Raw genomic sequence first — 8,800 nt, forward strand, 5'->3', positions numbered from 1 at the left:
CACTATAATTTATTAATGAATAATTGTTCTTTTTTTGGTAAAATAAATTTATTTAAATAAATAAATAAATATTTTATATCTATTTTACAAAACAAATGGTTTTTTAATATTCTTAGGGCCATTTCATATTCTCGAATATAGAGAATATTGCGCATGGAGAATATCACGAATATCACGCATGTGTCAATCTATGTGTATGGTAAATGTGGCTTGACCCATGTAGCACATATATGCTTGATAAGCTTCACATATTGAATCAATCATATATTAATCTCTTCCTCGTTAAATAATGTTGTGATGTGAGAAGTTATTGAGCATTTGAAGGAACTTCTTGTAGTGATGGGGTATTCATGATGATTGTTGATGAATTTCATAAAGTTTAAATATAGAATAACTATCAAACCAAATAATGACCTCTTGAGTCTTTATTAGTAAAAGAATATCTATGATTTAGGTCCAAATAGACACGAGCCCCTACACACATACACACATAACACATAGATACATACACACATGTTATACAACTAAGATATACCACACATACATAAAAGAACATGGAATACAATACATACATGCAATGCAATACATACATATGAACACACACATAACACATACATACATAAAATATATACAACATATGCAATACAATATAATACATACATACACACATGTATAAAACATACATGTGTCTTCTATGTAAGGGCATTTAAAATGAGTTGTTGTCAAAATATATATTGGCACTAAGGGTTATTTTTATTAACTGTATTTTTATATAAGGGTATTTAAAATAGTAAAAAACATAGTATAAGTGGTTTATAACAGGTGTCGCGAACGCACGTGATATAACCTCTTTATATATAGTGGAGCCCCCGGGCCAGAACCGGACAAGACCTTCAGTCAAATTTGGATGAAGAACAAACAGAGGAACCGGTATTTGAAGCCCAAAGGTGGAGATACCCTCTCAGGGAGAGAAGAGCCCCCCAGGGATTTCCGGATGCAAAGCACGTATTGCTGACCGATGAGGGGGAGCCGAAAAGCTTCGAAGAAGCAAAGAAAGACACCTACAACTTCAAGTGGTTAAGTGCCATGCAGGATGAGATGGATTCCTTACATGAGAGCCACACATATGAATTGACGAAGCTGCCGAAAGGAAAGAGAGCACTCCGGAATAAGTGGGGTGTACAAGCTGAAACCAGGAGATGCCGAAAATCCACCGAGGTACAAGGCCCGGATCGTGGTGAAGGGTTTCCTGCAAAAGTAAGGGCCCCGATAGTAAACATGACATCCATCCGGACGGTATTGAGCATAGTGGCAAGCATGGACCTCGAGGTAGAGCAATTGGATGTCAAGACGGCATTCCTACATGGCGACCTCGAAGAAGAGATCTACATGCATCAACTAGAAGGATTTGAGAAGAAAGGGAAGGAGCACCTGGTGTGCCAGCTAAAGAAGCAAGCCCCCCAGCAATGGTACCGGAAGTTCGACTCCTTTATGACCGATCAAGGGTACCACAAAACGCAAGCCGATCATTGCGTGTGTGTGAAGAAATTCGACGAAGGCGATTTCTTGATACTCCTTTTGTACATGGATGACATCTTGATCATCGAACCGGACCGAACCAAAATTGGGATGCTGAAGAAGGCCTTGAACCAGACCTTCTCCATGAAAGATTTGGGTCCGGCAAGAAATTTCTTAGGGATGCACATCATCTAGGACCAGAAGAAGAAGCTATTGCGGTTATCACAAGAAAAGTATGTGACAAAGGTGCTTCAGCAGTTCAACATGTCGGATGCAAAACCGGTCGGATCGACACTCCCGGCAAACTACAAGCTATCTGGAAAGCAAAGCCCTAAGACAAATGCAGAGAAGTCGGATATGATGAATATACCATATGCCTCCACCGTCGAGAGCTTGATGTACACAATGGTGTGTACCCGATTAGATATCGGATATGCAGTCAGAGTGGTGAGTCGGTTCATGAGCAATCCCAGAAAAGAGCACTGGAATGCGGTCAAGTGGATACTCCAGTATTTGAAAGGCACCTCGAGTATGTGCCTCCGATTCGGCGCTGGTAAACCCCAACTAGACAGATTCACGGATTCAGATATGTCGGCTAATGCGGATACCAACCGGTCTACATCCGGATATGTTATGACTTCTGTAGGGGGAGCCATATGGTGGCAGTCGAGGCTGCAGAAGTCCGTTGCACTATAAACAACGACAGTGGAGTGTTGAGCAAGCAAGCTCAACCAGATCCGGATCAGCTGAATAAGCTAGAGCCGAATCACAGAACCGGATCGGTGTCCAGATAATATCCAGAACCAGGAGCCGGATCGGAGACCCAGATCGGATTGAAACCAGTAGGCCGTTAGAGGCCTACGGATTCAGTCTAGTATGTAGACATATTTTTGGGAGTTAATGATAGTCTCTCATGTGAGCATTGAAGTATCTGTTAGTACTTCTGTCAGTCCTTTATGGACTTGTATAAAAGTTCTCTTTGAGCACATTCTATGTACAGAATATTGAGAGTATTATTTGAATTGAGTTTATGTTCTGCTCTCTCTCTCTCTCTCTCTCTATGTCTCTCCTGCGAACGCGTACTCTCTGTGTGTTGAGTTTTCCTTTCATCTTCTGTTGCTATCTGGCAAAGCCGGTTTGTCAAACACTTTCGCACGTTTACTTTGACATGGTATTAGAGAACGAGGGTTGAGAAGCTTTGCAGCTGACATACGCTTTCGAAGACAAACCCTAATACTTGGTAACGACAAACAGAGAAAGATATGGATAGAGGTATGGCGAGTTCACTACCCACAGAGAAGCTCGACCAAAGCAACTACGTGTCCTGGTCATATAAAATGCACCAGTACCTATTGGGGCATGGATATTGGAGCTACGTGGAAGGAACCAACGAGGTAGCGTCAGCGCCATCACACAAGGACTTCTCGGCATGGGAGCAAGGAGCGAGCCAAGTTTTGTATTGCCTCTCCTCCTATGTGCATGATCAGCTGCACGGCTACATCAAGGATGCAAAAACGCCGAAGGAGGCCTGGAATTACACACGTCGGGTGCTTCATCGAGGAAGAAGGACGGATAATTGCGCAAGGGCGTAGGGAAGGGAGGATGTTCATCCTCAACACAAATGACATCAACACCGCCATGTTTGCCAAAGGACAGACGATTGAAGCGGATCGGCCACATCAACTACTGGAGGCATCAAGATCTACAATCGAAACAAGTTGTGTTCGGATTACCGAAGTTTAGTGGCCAGAAGGCCCAAATATGTGAAGCCTACCAACTCGGGAAGCAACACCGGCTTCCATTCCCCACCGAATGAAACCGGAACCGTAACAAGCTCGATCAAATCCATTCGGATGTATGGGGACTAGCACAGAATGTTAGTGTTGGCGGGAGTCGGTATTTTTTCTCCTTCATCAACGACCAAGTCAGGATGACTAGTCAGAAGAAGAATCGGCGAGTAGTGGAGACTCTATTGTGCTATCCCCGCGCAAGGAACCGAGGAGATGGTTCACGCACAAAGAGAAGGGGAAGAAGAAGATGCCGAAATACGACACCGGTAGTGAAGGGTCGGATCAGAATGAATCTAACCCACGAAAGGAAGAAGGGGGATCCTCAAAAAGGAAGTCTGAACCTGCCACGAAGGGACTCAAACCGGCTAACGAAAAGTTACGTCGGTCAACCCGTCAGAAGAAAACGTCATGAGGTATGAGTACAATGAAAACATGGCGCATCACTATGCGTACATGACTAAGGTGGCAGAAGTGCATGAGCCGGAGAGCTACGCAGAAGCAATAAAAGACGCAAATTGGTGTGCTGCTATGGAGGAAGAAATGCGAGCACTAGATGCCAACAATACATGGGACCTAGTTGACCCTCCCCGACAGTGCAAACCGATCGGTTGCAAATGGGTGTACAAAGTAAAGTACAACGTCGACAGTTTGGTCAACCGATACAAGGCCCGGTTAGTGGCGAAGGGATATGCACAGACCCACGGAATCAACTACGACGAGACCTTCGCTCCGGTAGCGAAGATGACGACGGTTCGTGTGGTACTAGCTATTGTTGCGGCAAGGGGATGGCATCTTCACCAAATGGACGTGAAGAATGTGTTTCTTCAAGGTGACCTTGAAGAACGGGTCTATATGATCCAACCCCTCGGTTTCCAATCGGAGATGAACAACTCGGTAGTGTGTCGACTCAAAAAGTCGCTTTACCGTATGAAGCAACCCCCTCGAGCTTGGAATGAGAAGATCACGCACCGGTTGCGTAATATGGGGTTTGCGGCCTCAAATTCTGACTCGTCACTGTTCATTCAGAAAGGTTTGGACGGTCTAGTCTGTATCCTGCTATATGTTGATGATTTAGTCATCGCCGGACCCGGACATGATGAAATCGGCGAGTGAAGGACCTAGCGGACCTTCATTATTTTCTTCGGATCGAGGTGATCCAAACCCCCAATGGCATATTGCTCTCACAATGCCATTATGTGTTGAATATGATGTACAAGTTCGGCATGACATAATGCCGACTGATCTCCACACCCCTGGACCAGAACCTGAAGCTACGTCCCGAATCCTGACCCGCTTGTGATGAGAAACGGTTCCGACAAATTGTCTGAAGCCTTATCTACTTGACAATCACCCGACCCGACATCACTTATCCAGTCGGAGTGATCAACCAGTTCATGCAGAAGCCGACCGTCGAGCACCTTCAATGCGCACACCGGATACTCCGGTATGTTAGCGGCACGAAGGACCGGGGACTGTTATACCGACACGGTATAGCTGGGAAGCTAGTCGGATATACTGATGTCGACTGGGCTGGTGATGAATCAGATCGCTAATCCACCTCCGGTTACATGTTTTCTCTTGGTAGCGCAGTTGTTACGTGGAGCAGCAAAAAGCAACCAAAAGAGGCTCTTGTCAAGCATTGAGGCTGAATACCAGGGCGCTGCCATTGCCATCTATGAAGCCATCTAACTTCGGTGACTGTTGTGTAACATCCGGATCAAGGTGCCGACCCCGATCCCGACCCACTGTGACAACATGAGCAGCATACAGCTCGCCAAGATCCCAGTGTTCCATGCTCGGACAAAGCACATAGAAGTGCATTATCACTTTGTTCGTGAGCGGGTCCTGAGCGGTGAAGTTGAACTTCGGTATGTTCACACGGATCGGTAGGTTGCCAATATCTTCACCAAGCCATTCGGGTCGGACAAGTTGCAGCACTTTTTGGAGATGCTCAGCCTACAGCATCTCGATGTGCCGCACTTGAGGGGGAGAACAGGAACGGGAACGAATGGCCCCGGACAAGGAGTCGGAGAGGAAGAAAGAACCAAAGGGGGAGATGAGCGGAAAAAGGAAGCCGAGTCGACCGAAGGAGTCGGCACATCTAAACAAGTCGGAGCCAGCGGCAGTGGCGGCAAAGTCAAAAAGGACAGAGCCGACCAAAAGAAGAAGGCCAAGAGGGGGAGAACAAGAACGGGAATGAATGGCCCCGGACAAGGAGCCGGAGAGGAAGAAAGAACCAAAGGGGGAGATGAGCGGAAAAAGGAAGCCGAGTCAACCGAAGGAGTCGGCACATCTGAACAAGTCGGAGCAAGCGGTAGTGGCGGCAAAGTCAAAAAGGACAGAGTCGACCGAAAGAAGAAGGCCAAGAGGGGGAGAACAAGAACGGGAACGAATGGCCCTAGACAAGGAGCCGGAGAGGAAGAAAGAACCAAAGGGGGAGATGAGCGGAAAAAGGAAGCCAAGTCGACCGAAGGAGTCGGCACATCTTAACAAGTCGGAGCAAGTGGCAGTGGCGGCAAAGTCAAAAAGGACAGAGCCGACAGAAAGAAGAAGGCCAAGACATGGTCGTAGTCTGATGTGGTGAAGGGCCTGAAAACCGGAGACGAGTTGGAGAACACCAACTTGGACAAGAGTCGGAACGAATCGGAAGCGACCGATTTGGACAAGAGCTAGAACGAATCGGAGACAACTGATTCGGTTCAATAGATGGATTCGGAAGAGCCGGATCTTCTTAAGGCCAAGTGGACACGGACGTAGCGGAAGTCAACGCCAACACGGAGGAGCCGACGGGTCGACAAGCGCCAGAGTCGTAGCAGCGAGGGAGTTGAAATGGGCCAGTTGAGCAGACAAGCCAACTGAGGAGATCGAGGTGCGCAGTACCGGACGGGTCGCGGAAAGCAGAACCGGACCGGACGAGGAGCGCGAGCAAGGCGGGAGGACGTCAGAAGGAGCCAGAGGAAAGGACCGACTACTGCAGACACTGACACCACAATCCAACCTCCAATTGAGCTTTAGGGGGAGTGTTGAGTGAGCAAGCTCAACTGTATCCGGATAGGCTAAATAAGCTAGAGCCGGATCAGTCCGGATCGGTGTCCGGATGATATCCGGAACCAGGAGCCGGATCGGAGACCCGGATCGAATTAAAACCGATAGGCCATTAGAGGCCTACGAATCCAACCCAGTACATAAGCATATTTTTGGGAGTTATTAATAGTCGCTCATGTGAGCATTGAAGTACCTGTTAGTACTTCTGTCAATCCTTTATGGACTTGTATAAAAGTGCTCTCTGAGCACATTCTATGTACAGAATATTGAGAGTATTATTTGGAATTAGGTTTATGTTTTGCTCTCTCTCTCTCTCCTATGTACGCGTACTCTCTATGTCTGTTGAGTTTTCCTTTCATATTGTGTTGCTATCCAACTGAGCCGGTTTGTCAAAAGCTTCCGCACGTTTACTTTGACACGGAGTATATGGGAGCTGTGGAAGCCGGCAAGGAAGTAATCTGTATGAAGGACTTCATAGGAGAGCTAGGGATCTGGCATATGATCAACGGGGAACTCCATATATATTCCATTTTTTTACACATCCTATTCTCTCTCCAATATTATTTTCTTTTCCTTCTCAGCTCCCTTATCTTACGGAAGCCATAACACTCAAAAACCCTAATCTTCCCTACGGAAGGCATAACACTCAAAAACCCTAATTTTCCCTACGGAAGCCATAATACTCATATAACCTAATCCTAATTTTCCCTACGGAAACCATAACACTAAAAAACCCTAATTTTTCCCTACAGAAGCCAAATCTCTCAAAACCCCTAATTTTTCTTTTCTATTAATCTTAGTAAACTTAAGACTTTTATAATTTCGATCTTGGGATTAATTGTAATCTTTATTTTCTATTTACTAATGAAATTTGTCAATCTTTCTCATTTTCCATTAATTGTTTAATATAAACATACGTATTTGATATCTTCCGGTCGGAGGCCCTGGGGTCTTGCCTCAAAGTTCACGTATCCTCGTCGTATTTACACGACACCGGACAATTGGAGGAGGCCCAAAACTATATTAGGATTTTAGAAGAAGAATTGGAAAGGGCCAAGTAGTTATTGGCCATTCAGGCAAATTTGGGCCACGAAACTAGCATAGTGACAAAGCCGATAGAGCCGATAAGAAGATAGGAAGAGGCTCCGGTCAAGGAGATCGAACCGGTTGCTATTACAACATCGGAAAAAGAGCGTGAGTGGGAGAAGGAATATGAAGTGCTAAAAGATGAACTAATCACACGCAAGCAGGAATCAAAGAAAACGAAAAACCACTTCGAAAGACGACCGAGGATGAGAAGTGGAAGATGCAAGACAGACTCCATCGATTGCAGAGCAGCATGGACCGGCTAAAGGAGGAAAAAGAAACACTTCTGCAGGAAAAAGACAAACTCCGGCGAATGGCAGAAACGGAAATAGAAAGGCTCAAGGAAGAAATCCAACAACAGAAGGACCAGGACGATCGGTTGAGGTCGTAAGTCAATCGACGTCTTAAGAAAAAATCAAAGGATTTTAGTAAGTTGTACGAGAACCACAAGAAACTGGAGATGAATTATGACCGACAGCAAGAAAAACTTAAAGAGGCCCGAGCAGAGTTGAAGGAGAAATCGGAGGCGTTGACGGAACATGGACGGCTGATGGCAGGAAGTTGTTGAAGGAAGCAACGAAAGAAAGGATGGAGCTATTCTTGGAGCATAATCAGGTGGTTGAACAGTTGAAGGTGGTGTTGGATAAACTACAAACAATCTACCAAACCCGAATCATGGAGTATGAAGTGCAAGCAACGACAACAACACTCATCAAGCATCTAAAGAAAGAAAAGGAGGCCACGGAGGATAAAGTGAAAATGGGCATCAAGAGAATCCAAATGATCGTTGGAGCATGGAGGGACCGAATGAAAATAAAAATAGACGACTGTTCAACGGTTGTATGGAATCAGTGATCAAATCAAGTGGCAACGCTCCAACTTCTCCGCCAGATGCTAAAAACCAGAAGAAAGTCGGCGACAACCTCTATAAGATGGACGAAGAGAGTATAGTCGCCACCCAAGAAGAGTTGTCAGATGATTTTTATGCCCTAGCTGAAACACAATTGGAGGCCATCCAGAAGCTAATCGATGGATTTGAAGATGATCAACTACAAGTTACACTAGAGTTGGAGTGTTATGAGAAAGAGTGATGGTGGAAAGAAGCAAAGCAAAGAGCGGAACATGTAAACGTTAGTGATGAGGAACCACAACCAAAGCCAAGGACCTCCACACAACAACAGCCAGGGAGACAAGAGTAGTAGCCGGATCAGTAGCCAGAGATGTAGAGGATGGAGCATACGAACATAAAAGGAATGAGAGTGGAGCCGAAGCCACAAGAGAAGTAGCTAGAGCCAGAATTGCCGTAGAGAAGAGAAACCAAAGAGGAGCCACTCAAACCCTTGAACCAGAGCATATTGGGT

The sequence above is a fragment of the Azolla caroliniana genome, unplaced genomic scaffold, assembly GCF_043228905.1.
Source record: "Azolla caroliniana isolate FFs.n. ecotype wild unplaced genomic scaffold, voAzoCaro1.0.p SCAF_6, whole genome shotgun sequence".
NCBI lineage: Eukaryota > Viridiplantae > Streptophyta > Polypodiopsida > Salviniales > Salviniaceae > Azolla > Azolla caroliniana.